Raw genomic sequence first — 13,935 nt, 5'->3', positions numbered from 1 at the left:
GGAACCACCTATCATGCTAATGGTCAACAAAAGCTGGAGCAGCCATACTTATATCACACAATCTAGACTTTAAAATATAGACTGTATCAAGAGATGCAGAAGGGCATTATATCATAATCAAGGGTTCTATCCACCAAAAAGACCTAACAATTGTAAGCATTTATGTACCAAATGTGGGAGAACCCAAATATATAAATAAATTAATAACAAACATAAAGAAACTCATCCATAGTAATACCCCACTGACAACAATGGACAGATCACCTAATCAAAAACTCAACAAGGAAACAATGGCTTTGAATGACACACTAGACTGGATGGACTTAACAGATATATTCAGAACATCTCATCCTAAAGCAGGAGAATATACATTCTTCTCCAGTGCACATGGAACGTTCTCCAGAATAGACCATATACTGGGACACAAATCAGCCCTAATCAAGTACAAAAAGATCAAGATCATACCGTGCATATTTTCAGACCACAACGTTGTGAAACTCGAAATCAACCACAAAAAAATTTGTAAAGCTAACAAATACTTGAAGACTGAAGAACATCCTACTAAAGAATGAATGGGCTAACCAAGAAGTTAAAGAGGAAATTAAAAAGTATATGGAAGCCAATGAATATGATAACACCACAACACAAAACCTCTTATGACCGCCTTTACTGCATCTGGGACGCAGTAAAGGCGGTCATAAGAAGAAAGTATATAGCAATCCAGGCCTTCCTAAAGAAGGAAGAAAGATCTCAAATACACAACCTAACCTTACGCCTTAAAGAGCTGGAAAAAGAACAGCAAATAAAACCCAAAACCAGCAGAAGACAGGAAATAATAAAGATTAGAGCAGAAATTAATGCCATCGAAACCATAAAAACAGTAGAACAGATCAATGAAATGAGAAGCTGGTTCTTTGAAAGAATTAACAAATTGATAAACCACTAGCCGGTTTGATCAAAAAGAAAAAGGAAAGGACCCAAATAAATAAAATCAAGAATGAAAGAGGAGAGACCACAACCAACACAGCAGAAATAAAAACAATAATAAGAGACTATTATGAGCAATTATATGCCAATAAAATGGGCAATCTGGAAGAAATGTACAAATTCCTAGACACATATACACTACCAAAACTGAAACAGGAAGAAATAGAAAATGTGAACAGACCCATAACCAGTAAGGAAATCAAATTAGTAATCAAAAATTTCCCAAAAAAACAAGAGTCCAGGGCCAGATGGCTTTCCAGGGGAATTCTACCAAACATTTAAGGAAGAGTTAACACCTATTCTCTTGAAGCTGTTCCAAAAAATGGAAATGGAAGAAAAACTTCTGAACTCATTCTATGAAGCCAGCATTACCTTGATTCCAAAACCAGACAGACACCCCACTAAAAAGGAGAACTACAGACCAATTTCCCTGATGAACATGGATGCAAAAATCCTCAACAAGGTATTAGCCAACCGGATCCAGTAATATATTAAAAAAATTATTCACCACGTAAGTGGAATTTATACCTGGGATGCAGGGCTGGTTCAATATCTGCAAAACAATTAATGTGATTCATCACATCAATAAAAGAAAGGACAAGAACCATATGATCCTGTCAATAGAGGCAGAGAAAGCATTTGAGAAAATATAGCGTCCTTTCTTGATAAAAACCCTCAAGAAAGTAGGGATAGAAGGATCATACCTAGAGATCATAAAAGCCATATATGAACGACCCAACGTTAATATCATCCTCAATGGGGAAAAACTGAGAGCTTTCCCCCTAAGGTCAGGAACAAGATAGGGATGTCCACTCTCGCTACTGTTATTCAACATAGTATTGGAAGTCTTAGTCTCTGCAATCAGACAACACAAAGAAATAAAAGGCATCCAAATCGGCCAGGAGGAGGTCAAACTTTCACTCTTCACAGATGACATGATACTCAATATGGAAAACCCTAAAGATTCCAGCAAAAAACTGCTAGAACTGATTCATGAATTCAGCAAAGTTGCAGGATATAAAATCAATGCACAGAAATTGGTTGCATTCCTATACACCAACAATGAAGCAACAGAAAGAGAAATCAAGGAATCTATCCCATTTACAATTGCACCAAAAACCATAAAATACCTAGGAATAAATCTAACCAAAGAGGTGAAAAATCTACACACTTAAAATTATAGAAAGCTTATGAAAGAAATTGAAGAAGACACAAAAAGTGGAAAAAGATTCCATGCTCCTGGATAGGAAGAACAAATATTGTTAAAATGTTGACACTACCCAAAGCAATCTACACATTCAATGCAATTCCTATCAAAATAACACCACCATTCTTCACAGAGCTAGAATAAATAATCCTAAAATTTGTATGGAACCAGAAAAGACACCGAATAGCCAAAGAAATCTTGAGAAAGAAAACCAAAGCAGGAGGCATCACAATCCTAGACTTCAAGCTATACTACAAAGCTGTAATCATCAAGACAGTACGGTGCTGGCACAAGAACAGACACTCAGATCAATGGAACAGAATAGAGAACCCAAAAATGGACCCACAAACGTATGGCCAAGTAATCTTTGACAAAGCAGGAAAGAATATCAAATGGAATAAAGACAGTCTCTTCACCAAGTGGTGCTGGGAAAACTGGACAGCAACACGCAGAAAAATGAACCTGGACCACCTTCTTACCTCATACACAAAAATAAACTCAAAATGGATGAAAAACCTCAATGTAAGACAGGAAGCCATCAAAATCCTCAAGGAGAAAGCAGGCAAAAACCTCTTTGATCTTGGCCGCAGCAACTTCTTACTCAACACATCTCCAGAGGCAAGGGAAACAAAAGAAAAATGAACTACTGGGACCTCATCAAAATAAAAAGCTTCTGCACAGCGAAGGAAACAATCAGAAAAACTAAAAGGCAACCGACAGCAGAATAGGAGAAGATATTTGCAAATGACATATCAGATAAAGGGTTAGTATCCAAAATCTATAAAGAACTTATCAAACTCGACACCCAAAAAACAAATAATCCAGTGAAGAAATGGGCAAAAGACATGAATAGACACTTCTCCAAAGAAGACATCCAGATGGCCGACACATGAGAAAAAAAGGCTAAAAATCACTTATCCTCAGGGAAATACAAATCAAAACCACAATGAGATACCACCTCACCCCTGTCAGAATGGCTAACATTAACAAGTCAGGCAACAACAGATGTTGGCAAGGATGCGTGGAAAGAAGATCTCTTTTGCATTGTTGGGAATGCAAACCGGTACAGCCACTCTGGAAAACAGTATGGAGATTCCTCAAAAAGCTAAAAATAGAACTACCCTATGACCCAGCAATTGCACTACTAGGCATTTATCCACGGGATACAGGTGTGCTGCTTCGAAGGGACACATGCACCCCATGTTTACAGCAGCACTATCAACAATAGCCAAAGTATGAAAAAAGCCCAAATGTCCATCGATGGGTGAATGGATAAAGAAGATGTGGTATATCTATACAATGGAGTATTACTCAGCAATCAAAAAGAGTGAAATCTTGGGGCGCCTGGGTGGCGCAGTCGGTTGGGCGTCCAACTTCAGCCAGGTCACGATCTCGCAGTCCGTGAGTTCGAGCCCCGCGTCAGGCTCTGGGCTGATGGCTCAGAGCCTGGAGCCTGCTTCCGATTCTGTGTCTCCCTCTCTCTCTGCCCCTCCCCTGTTCATGCTCTGTCTCTCTCTGTCCCAAAAATAAATAAATGTTGAAAAAAAAAATTAAAAAAAAAAAAAAAGAGTGAAATCTTGCCATTTGCCACTATGTGGATGGAACTGGAGGGTATTATGCTAAGTGAAATTAGTCAGAGAAAGACAAAAATCACATGACTTCACTCATATGAGGACTTTAAGAGAAAAAACAGATGAACATAAGGGAAGGGAAACAAAAATAATATAAAAACAGGGAGGGGGACGAAACAGAAGAGACTCATAAATATGAAGAACAAACTGAGGGTTATGGGAGGGTTTGTGGGAGGGGTGATGGGCTAAATGGTAAGGGGCACTAAGGAATCTACTCCTGAAACCATTGTTGCTAACTAATTTGGATGTAAATTTTTTAAAAATAATAAAATTAAAAATTAAAGAAAGAAAGAAAATCACGTCCAGGCACATCAGATTCCAAATGACAAAAACCGAAGATAAAAAGGAAATATTGGAAGCAACCAGAGAAAAATGACAATTGCATACAAGAAAATATCAATTCTACTAGCCATTGATTTCTAATCAGAAATAATGGAAATCTGAAGGGGGGCTCCTGGGTGGCTCAGTCGGTTAAGTGTCCGACTTTGGCTCAGGTCATGATCTCATGGTTTGTGAGTTCAAGCCTCATGTTGGGCTCTGTGCTGACAGTTCAGAGCTTGGAGCTTGTTTTGGATTCTGTGTCTCCCCCTCTCTCTGCCCCTCCCCTGCTTGCTCTCTCTCTCTCTCTCTCAAAATAAATAAATAAATAAACATTAAAAATATTTTTAAAAGAAATAATGGAAATCAGAAGATAATGAATCACATCTTTAAAGTGCTGAAAGGAAAAAGGAAGCTGTCAGTGCAGTATTCTATATCCAGCAGAAATATACTTCAAAATGAAGACAAAATAAAAACATTTCAGATCAAAGAAAACCAAAAGAATTTATCATCAACAAATTAGCACTCTAGGAAATGGTAAAAGATACTCTTCAGTCTGATGAAAAATGATACCAGATGAAAACTCAGATCTTCTCCCAGACTCTGGCTTGTTTTTCATTTGTTTGTTTACAGTCTTTATTGAACACAAGTTTTAAAATGTAAATGTAGCCAAATTTATCAATGTTTTTCTTTATAATTTGTGCTTTTTGTATTTCAAGAAATGTCTTTCCTATCTCCAAGGTTGTAAGATATCCCTATATTTCATTCTAAAAGTTTTAAAGTTTTACTTTTACATTTAAGTGTTAATTACAAATTAAATTTACCTTTGTGTATACTGTGAGGTAGGGTTTACTTTTTCCCATATGGATAAGTATCATGCTTAAACATTTACTAAATTCTTCCCTAATAATTTCTTTTTTTTTAAATGTTTATTTATTTTTGAGAAAAAGAGAGACAGACAGACAGACAGACAGACAGACTGTGAGTGAGGGAGGGGTAGAGAGAGGGAAACACAGAATCTGAAAGCAGGCTCCAGGCTCCGAGCTGTCAGCACAGAGCCCAATGCAGGGCTTGAACTCATGAACCATGAGATCATGACCTGAGCCCAAGTTGGACACCCAACCGACTAAGCCACCCAGGCACCCCTTCCCTATTAATTTCTAATCCCATGCCAACTTTGTCATAAATCAACTTTTCATATATGCATGAAACTGTTGCCTACAGTTTTCTCCTTTTCTTCCATACTATTTTAAATATTAAAAAATTTCTTTTTGGGTGCCTGGATGGCTCAGTTGGTTAAGCATCTGACTCTTGATTTTGGCTCAGGTCATGATCTCACATTTCTTGGGTTCTAGCCCCATGTCGGGCTCTGCACTGACAGTGTGGGACCTGCTTGGGATTCTCTCTCTCTCCCTCTTTCTCTGTCCCTCCCCCCCACACTCTAAATAAATAAACTTTTAAAAGTTTTATTTTTTCCTCTGCTCATAGACTGTGTTTCTAGTCTTTTACTGATTACTTATTTTAAAATAAAATGCTGAACTATAAATTTTTCTAAGAAACTCAAACTATCAGTATTTCTATCATCTTTGAAATTGAACATGAATCCCCATTTTGTTATTGTCTAAAGTTTGTTTGCCTTTTAAAATAAAACTTCTCATTCATTTCACCAACATATTTTGCAACATATTTTATTAATTTCTGTGCTCACAATTATTTCTTGTATACCATACCTTACTTCTGAGTTCACTTTTCTTTCTTACTGAAGTACATTCTTTATTTTTTTTAAATATACAGCTCGAGAATTTCCATATACTGAAATGTTTCTCTTTTGGTCCACACTTTCAAATATATTTAGCTGGGTATAAGATTCTAGCTCAAAATCATTTTCCTCTCAACATTTTGAAGATGTTATTTCATTGCTTTCTGGAATCCTCTATTGATGAAAAGTTTACTGTCACTCTAATTGCCTTTTATTAAATAATCCATTTCTCCCTCTCAGTAGCATTTAAGATATTATTTTGATCATCAATGTTCTGCAGATCCACTATGATGTGTCTACATGTAAATTTATTTTATATCGTTTGGTATTAAGAGTACGCTTTCTATCTGAAAAGTCATGACATTTTTTAATTCTGGAAAACATCTACCATTTTCTCTTAAATATTTGTTCTCTACTGCTTCTTCCCTTTTCTTGTTGTGGGATTTCTGTATGATATTTCATAACCTCTCATTCTATCCATATCTCCCAACTCCTTGCTTATATTTCTTATCTTTTTACCTCTCATGGAGCATTCTGAGTAAATTCTTCTGAATTATCTTTTAATTCACTGATTCTCTTTGTGTCCAACCTGATGTTGTGTCCCAACTATTGAGATTTTCATTTCAATGATGTAAATTTTTCATTTTTATATATTTAGTTGTATTATTCATATCTACTTGTTCTCATTTCATGTACATTTGATATTTGTTCACAATTTTTTCTCTCTACGAATTTTAGTCCTTTAATCTAAAACATACTTGTTTTAAAGTCTTTGATAGCTTGTTCCATTAAAAATAAATTTATTTATATTGAATTCATCTTATAATTTTCCTCTTGGCCATGTTTCTTGCCATTAGACTTATTTGTGTAGTCTTTGTTTTAAGGTATCTTATTTAAGAGGATTTTGTTCTTATTTTTCTTTTTCTCTCTCTTTTCCTCTGTTTTCAACCTTTCCATACCAGCTCCCATGCCAGCAGATAAGATTATTAAATAGAAATATCACAAATCAGCAACAAGTGATTGGGCAGTTTTGATTCAGTCCAAATCTCAAGGCTATCTCAATACCTTCCTGAATCTCTATGTTTACAGTGTGCTCTAAGCTGTATGTATCCCAAGCAGGAGCCAACAGTTTTGGGTTTTTTTTTCAGACTCCTCTTAAGGTGGAGTAGGGCTGGGGAAAACAGAAGACTTCAAGCAGTAATTGTAGTTCCAGTTACTGTCTTACATGAAAAACTTTAATCCCCATTACCTTGGAAGAGCTAAATCCAAAATACCATTGCCTACTTTTAGCCTGGAGTCCAGTAGGCTTGTGACATCAACTCTACTCAAAATTTCTATTTCAGTTGTTTCCAGTATAAATTGGTATTTATCTTGTTCTGAGCTCAGCCATATTTTATCTATCATTACTAGAAGTTTAGGCCCAGTGCATAAATATACTACCATCTTGGCCAAGTAGAATCTGACTACTTCTCCACTGACTCCTCCTTCATCTTTTGCATTCTAGTCCCCCCAAATGGGAGTCATTTCTCAAAGCATCAGCCTTGGAATTCTTTTCTTTTCTCTAAATATCTCCCTCCTTCAGATATATCATCCATTCCCCTGCTTCAGCTACAACTTACATGTTGAAAATTCTCAATTCTCTTTATTTTTCCCCAGCCAGTCTGCCAAGATTCAAGCTCAAATTCTTAACTATTTGATAGACGTTTATATCTGGATGTCCCATTAGTACCTTAAATTCAATATACATAAACCATGCATTATTTTCTTATCCCCCATCAACACCTTTTCCTGATGTTACTTATTTGTTTTTAAATGTTTATTTATTTTTGAGAGAGAGAGAGAGAGAAAGAGAGCGAGCATGAGCGGGGTAGGGGCAGAGAAAGAGGGAAACACAGAATCTGAAGCAGCCTCCAGGCTACAAGCTGTCAGCACAGAGCCCAATGCGGGGCTCAAACCCACAAGCTGTGAGATCACGACCTGAGCTGAAGTCGGACACTCAACCGACTGAGCCAACCAGGCGCCCCCTGATTTTTATTTATCATAATGGAGCCATTATTCTCAGTGTTACCTAGACTTGAAATCTCAACGTTGTCTTATTCTCCACTATACTTCATCCATATACACTAATCGGGCTTTGCTATGGACTGAATGATGTCTCCCCCATCAAATTTATATATTAAGCCCTAACCCCCAGTATGATGATATTGGAAGGTGAGGCCTCTGAGAGAATCAGGATTAGACAAAGCCATGAGAGTAGGGCTCTCATGATAGATTAGTGTTCTTATAAGAACAAGAGGAGACAGAGCAGAGCTTCCTCTCTCTCTCTCTCTCTCTCTCTCTCTCTCTCTCTCTCTCTCTCTCTCACATGTGAGGACACAGTGAGAAGGTGGCCATCTTCAGCCACCCTCACCAGAGAACTAAATTGCCCAGCACCTTGATCTTGGATTTCCCAGCCTCCAGAACTGTGAAAAACAAATTTCTCTTGCTTATGCCATCAAGTCCATGATAGCTTATAGTATCAGCAGACTAATAAAGACTAAGTCACATCATTTCCTTTTCAGAATCATCCTCGAGTTCAATTCTTTCTTGCCATGTTTTTTACTATAACACTAATCCATTTCTTCTTGATTTCACATATGAATCATTGAAACTTCTTCCTTGGTAGTTTCCCTAATGTTACTCTCACTCCACTCTAATCCATTCTTCATGCTGCTCCAAGATTAATCATCCTAAAGTAGTATGTACCATAGATCCCAGTACCCTATCCTATAGTCAAATTGATCCTTGTGATTTCTCATCATTAAGCCTTTGTTCGTGTCATTCCCCTTGCCTAGAATTCCTTTCTGTACATTTCCACGTATTAAAAGTCTACCTCTACTGTTCAATTGCTTATTTTAGCCATAAAAATCCTCAGCATTCACTCAGAAAAAATTTCTCCTTCACTGAACTCCCACAATGCTCCGCCTGTGCTATTCATATGGCTCTTATTTGTTCACTTATACCACATACTTATGGCATCTATTTACTGTTAGTTCCTTGGGAATGGGGTCATTTACATACTGACATCAAACCTAAAAGGCTTACCCACAAGTACAGTAAAAAGAATAAAACCTTTGAGATAAATTGTTATTCAAATGTTGGCTCTGCCAGTGCTTAACGTTGGGTGTATTAAATTTCTCTAAATACTAAATCTGTCAAATACCATGCCTGATACCCCTGCAGCTTCTTAGGTATATTGACCCAAAACAGCCTCTACTGAAAGACTATAAGAAGTTCCTTCCAAAAAGATTCCCCCTCACAGAAAGGTAAACAAAACTGTTTTCAAAATGAGCAAGTTAATCATGGTAAGTGAAGAGCACAGATATATAAATAGGCAAGTAGGGATCCCTGAGATAGGTCAATGGTAGACCACTCACAAAGACCCACAGACTGAGCTTCTAAGTTTCCTAAAACTCCCAAGAATTATGAATGACCATCTCATTCCAGGCTCTATCTCAGCTTGTCATGGTTCCCAGTCTTCCTCAGGCCTAGTAATTTAGCTTTTCCCAGACAACTATTAACTAAGATTCCTGTTTCCTATATTCACAAGCACGCACGCACACACACACACACACACACACACACACACACACACACTTCCTTTATTTGATATAATAATATTTGCATATCTTCTTATAGATGTGCAAATATTACCATATTATTATACTAAACTATTAACATCATGAAATAATATCTTATTATATTTTATATTAAAAAGTAGAGCCACAATTCCTCTTAGGAGGTCAACTGTATTACTCTAGTCTAAATACTCTGACAAGTGCTTGGGAAAAGAAAGTCTTACAGATTTGGGTGTGGAAAGAGCTATTCTGCCATGGGTAAAAGGTATTTTCCTATTATTCATGATAAAGTGAGAGAAAAGAGAAGGAGAAAGTAGAGACAGAAAAATGATAGAAGTCTGTCCAGTGCTTGATCTGACTCCTTTCTGTTCTCCCCTGAATATTCAACAAAGTTAGCTAAATAGTAAAAAGTCTTGGTGCAAAGGGATATTTTGTGGAAAGAAGAGTCTGGGCTTTATGGTCAAAACAATATGAGACAAAACTTACATAATCTCAGAAATGCAGGGATAGAGGGTGACAGAAGCATGATAAAACATGACAAAGGAACAAGTAAGTACCAAAGAAAGGCCGATTTAACCAGACGTCTACTGCAAAGAAAGATCCCAATTAATCTAGGATTGCCCCCACAATAAAACTTCCACTACTTGTGGTAAGTTTGGGTTCCATAGAAAGAAAGGGGCCACAGCTAACATGCCAAATTCCTTGTATCTGTAAAATGGGTAACAACGACTACCTTTAAAGGTCAGATGTGAGGATTAAATGAAATATACATGTAAATTGTTTAGCATGGTGCTTGGCACATATTAAATGTGTAATAAAATTAGGCCTCTTTTTTCCTCAAAAATTGTAAGAGATGAACAGGAAAAAATAGCAAAAAAAATGACTGTACAGAATAGACTTACTATTGATTCATGTTGTCTAATTTGAATAGGGCCTAGCAATCATTTCACATATTTCTTTTTGATTCCCTAGTAGCCATTCATCATTCTGTTGTGGACGATTTCTTCTTTTAAAATTTTCTTCTTCCCCAGTATTTTACCAAGAAAGTTTACATAACCCAAAGTGAGTTCCCCTGTTTACCCCAACATATACCTTCCATTTCATATTCATTTCTACTTCATGTCTGTGGGTACATGAAGCAATTCTTTAGGTTCTTACCTATCCAAACCCTATCTATTATTCAAAGAGCAGCTTTCCCTCCTACATGAAGAACCTCCTGACAACTGCAGCTGTTACTGATTTCCCTCTCCTCTAAAACCCTTCAACATTTATAGACTAAAACATTCAGGAAATCCTAAACTATCTTAGATACTCAACACTTCATTATGGTTTTGTCTTGACAATCAAACTACAAGTGATTTACCAGGTGCAACTCCTGTGAGCCACAATACCTCTACCACGCTTTCCCAGGAACATGCAACAGACATCAGGTACATAGAAGTCTCTAGTCTAGTCTGCTACTCAAAATTTCCATCTTAAATGAATCACTGGGCCTGCTTATGTGATTAGGCTCTACCGATTACTGTAGACATTTCCTATTTCTGCCCACATTTCCAAGTTTATGTGTAAAACTTATGCACCCTTCCAAATTTATGTGCAATATTATAATCCAGGCCCCAACTCTGTCTCTTTGACATAATGTTGTTGCTTCACTACCCTGGATGCCCTACCTCAAATTCCCTTGGCATACAGTCCTCCTGGTTACACTCAATCTTGTGCCAGGGGCAAAATCCCACCTAACTGGTTTATCCCAATCTGATAGATTGGACTAAATCACAAGATTCTCATGGCATGCAAAAATATATATCTTATGCTTCTGTATATCCACATCATGTAAAACAGAGCAGCTAAGTTCTTCACAGGTACAGAGAAGATGTCAGTAAAAAGAGGGAGTAAGAACTTCTGAAAATTCTTTTCCATAAAAGCAAAAGGAAAACTAGCAAAAATGGTCGGAATCGGTTTCTGAACTCTGGAAATTAACTAAAGGTTTCCAGCAATCCAAGCAGCATTTTAAAAACAAACAAACAAACAAACAAACAAACAACCACAAAAACCCTGAGTCTCAGTAAGAAGAGAGAGCTTTGTGGCATTTTAACTTGCCCTAGTCCAATCCCCCACTCTCCTGCTCTGAGGCAGCCTTGAAAACTAACAGACTGCAATCGCAGTGAAAACTAGCATCTGGCAGCCACTGATTGGGATAGAATCAGCTGGGGGCTTCTTCAAAGCCCAATTCAAAGAAGATTCTCATTATCTGGTCTGCCTAATGGCTTCCTGGAAGATTGCACTTACAAAGTTGTCTGTGTTTAACCTGACTTGGAGTTTGCCCAAATGCAAATACAAAAAGACTTTTCTTGAGGCATTTGTCAAAAACAATCCCTGGCAATTTTTTAACTTCACAGCTGCCTGAGGGGGTGTATAATATTTGGGGTAAACAACAGGGCAACCAAAAAGCTTAAAAGGAAAAGATGGAGAATGAGACGTTGTAGGGGCTTTGAAAAGCTCCAACATATTCCTAAAAATCTAGAAGACCATCCACACATAAAGGGCTGTGTATATGCCCAAAGGTGTGCAACGCTCAGGAAATACCTGAGAAGACCCTAAGCTCTCACCTCTGGCTGATCATAAGATATTATACATGAAGTGAAGGCTAAGATAGAGTTGCCACTTGCCTGGCTGAGAGTTGAAAGTTTACCCCCAACACACACACACACGCACGCACGCGCGCACACACACACCTTCAACAAAGACTGGAAGGCTTGTTGGTTATAAACAGTTAAATCTCCATCCAACAATTAACTGACTGCTAAGCTAACTAGAGACTTCAGTGGCAACACACAACAAAGAATACAGACTTTACATAATTAATTAAGAAAACTCACTAGCTAAACAAGCTATAACAAAACAATAACAATAACAAACCCTGGGAAAAAAAGAAGAAAAACCAGACTCCTAGAGTTACTACATTACGTGATTTTAAATGTCCAGTTTTTGACAACAAAAAAACTGAGAGGCCAAGAAACAAGAATGTATGACAAGTATACAAGAAAAAAAAAAGCAACCAATAGAAACCGGCCCTGAGAAAGCCCAATGTCTGGACAAAGACTTAAGTCAGCTATTTTAAATATGTTCAAAGAACTAAAAAACAAAAACAAAAAAACCCACACATATAAAGGACTAAAGGAAAGTATGAGAACAATGTCTCACTAATTAGATAATAGCAACAAAAAGGAAAACTTTTAAAGAGCCAAGGAGAAATTCTGGAGTTGAAAATAGTGACTGAAATGAAAAATTCACTAGACAATCTCAGGGAAAGATTTAAACAGAAAAAGAACATCAGGGAGCTTGAAGACAAGCCAATTGACAGTGTTCTGTATGGGAAACAACAAAAAAAGTAATTTTAAAAACTGAACACTGCCTCAGAGACATGTGGGACATGATCGAGCATACTAACATATGTGTAATGGAAGTCCCAAAAAGAAAAGAAAGATACAGACACATTTGAAGAAATAATGGCCGAAAACTTCCCAAATAGGATGTAAATATTAATTTACACATCCAAAAAGCTCAACAAATGCCTAGTGGGATAAATGCAGAAAGATCCACACCTAGACACATACATCACAGTCAAAAGTCGAAGACAAACAGAATCTTGGAAGCAGTAAACAAAAAGCAACCCAACACTTAACACGTGAGCCTCAGCAACATTAACAGCTGATTTCCCGTCAGAAACCGTGTATACTAGCGGTGCCTAAGTGGCTCAGTTGATTAGGTGACAAACTCCTCATTTTGGCTCAGGTCATGATCTTGCCATTCGTGAGATTCAACGCTGCATCCAGCTCCGTGCTGACAGGATAGAACCTGCTTGGGATTCTCACGCGCTCTTTTCTCCTCCCCTACTCACGTGAGCACTCTCTCTCAAGATAAATAAATACACTTAAAAAAAAGAAACCATGTATACTAGAAATGGTGGGTGATATATTCAGGGTACCAAAAGAAAAAAAGTTATCAACCAAAAACTTTATCCCCAAAAATGAAGGTGAAATTAAGATACTCACAAATAAACAAAAACCTAGAAAATTCATTACTAACAGATCATCCTGAAAAGAAACATTAAAGAGAGTCCTAGAAAAGGAAAAGTACTCAAATCCACAAGAAGAAATAGAGTACTGTAAAGGTAATTACATAGATAAATATAAAAGGCAGTAAAAATGCATTTCTTGTAACTCTTTTTTCTCCTATATGATTTAAAATGCAGCTGAATAAAGCAATAATCATCAATCTATGTTGACATGAGGATAAAATGACTTAATACAAGTAACACTCTTAGAAAAGTACCTGGCACCTAGTGAGTACTTAATGATGAAGTATCATTATTATTGTTATCAGTTATTATTCCTGTGTGTGAAACTTCGGTGG

The sequence above is a fragment of the Panthera tigris genome, chromosome B3, assembly GCF_018350195.1.
Source record: "Panthera tigris isolate Pti1 chromosome B3, P.tigris_Pti1_mat1.1, whole genome shotgun sequence".
Classification (NCBI taxonomy): Eukaryota; Metazoa; Chordata; class Mammalia; order Carnivora; family Felidae; genus Panthera; species Panthera tigris.
The sequence above is the reverse complement of the archived record's forward strand: the minus strand, read 5'-3'. Positions refer to the sequence as shown.